The sequence below is a fragment of the Nicotiana sylvestris genome, chromosome 2, assembly GCF_000393655.2.
Source record: "Nicotiana sylvestris chromosome 2, ASM39365v2, whole genome shotgun sequence".
In the NCBI taxonomy this organism is placed as follows: Eukaryota; Viridiplantae; Streptophyta; class Magnoliopsida; order Solanales; family Solanaceae; genus Nicotiana; species Nicotiana sylvestris.
Window position 1 is genome coordinate 76,295,512 of NC_091058.1, and position 1,581 is coordinate 76,297,092.

Below are 1,581 nucleotides of genomic sequence, written 5' to 3' on the forward strand. Positions count from 1 at the left end.
ATCATCATATTTTTCACCAAACCTCTCCTCAATTTCGAGGAGAAAATGGAACATTTAACTCATCATCACATTGTGAGATTTTATTCATGCAATCTTGCTCAAAAGCGACTTGTTTGTCTGAGACCCTGGTATTTTTGAATAATGGGGAGCATCCCGCTGTGATGTTGGTAGTAGTGCTATGAATTTGATCTGTCTCATCCTCCATAGAGTCCAATGATGTGGTCGTTAATAATCTTTCTGGATTAATAACTGAACCTTCGAGTCTGGTTTTCATCTTGTGTCGCCATCCATGTAGAGACTTCCTAACATTCTCTGAAACAATTGTCTTCTGGTATCTGGAACCCATCTGCTCGATCATCGGTGACTCAAGGAATAGTGCAGAAAGATATATAACCAAGGACAAAAGAAAGAGATTACATAGTGTTTTTTAGTTACCTGAGCAACAATAACATAGAGTGGAAATGTGACAAAGCTACACCAGAATTGAGAAATAACCCTGCAGCGAAAGGTTAACAAGGTCCATGCCATAATGAGTGTATCCAGCAACAAGTTAACAAGTAAGTGAGACAAAGATAGGTACCCAGATGACAAGCGAATCACGAGAAAGGTTTGATTTTCTGTGAAACACGATGATCCCTTAATTTCTCACTGCACTAGAAAAGGAAATCAGGATTAGCTCCTATGGAGAGAATTTTGTATCACTGCAAAAGAAAATTACCGCTTTTGTCTTTTCTAAGTATTGGGTGAAAATATAAAACAGACACAAACCACATATGTAAGCCCTTGCTTTGCTCTCTGTCATATTGTCTGACCCAAAGCTCAATATAACTTTGTAGTTTGCTTTAAGAGTTGAAAATTTAAATAAATGTTCTTTAGACTTGTAGAAGTTATGTAGTGGCTTCCAAAAAGCAAAACTATCAAGAGTGTAAAACAAGATAAACACAAGGCAGAAGATGTTACTCGCTTGGAATTTGCCTTGATTTCTATTCTATTACGTACAAGTGGGTCAGCCAGTCCGTCTGGTAATTGATTCTATATTCAAGGTAGGCTATTTCGTCCTAGTTTCCAATTTATCTGTCCTAACAGCGTTCGAAGCCTAACATCCTTGCAAGCTTTGGATTCTTTCCTATCTCTGACCGGGAAAGAGGTTAGCAAGAAAGTGAAACTGAAGTGAAATTGTAATTGCCTCTTCTCCTTCTTTTCCTCTTGTACTTCTGTTCTTCTTATTCTCGTATCCGGGACCGCAGCCCAGCTCAAGGCTAAGCTTTACGGTCCTGCCGCTTTCTCGATCAACTAACCGAACTCTTGAAGACAAGGAAAGGGACTGATTCACAAAGGTGTCCGGCACCGACCCGGATAGATGATGCCCTATCGCACTCCCTTCGATCCGCTATCAATCCGCTTGATCAAACAAACGAAAATAATCAAGTGATGCTTCTCTTTTAGTAGGGAGCTTGGGATGGGCCCAAGTAAAGGCCAGCTGCTAATTCATCTCTTTTTCTGGTATTCCACAAAGGAGGTAGATAGGGTCAGCGAAAGAAGTGGCGAGGGCAGAAGAAAGGGTCTGATCCAAAGGTAAAC

The 1,581-nt window shown here is 40.4% G+C and overlaps 1 long non-coding RNA gene across 1 annotated transcript; it reads right to left on the bottom strand.

The window, feature by feature from the left end:
* Window positions 1-302: 302 nt before the first annotated feature.
* On the bottom strand, window positions 303-649 carry LOC138886339 (uncharacterized). The gene is made up of 3 exons (XR_011405022.1): window positions 581-649; window positions 436-496; window positions 303-346 (listed from the first exon to the last, which is right to left on the bottom strand). It is a non-coding gene; the product is annotated as an uncharacterized lncRNA (long non-coding RNA).
* Between the last annotated feature and the right edge of the window lie 932 nt (window positions 650-1,581).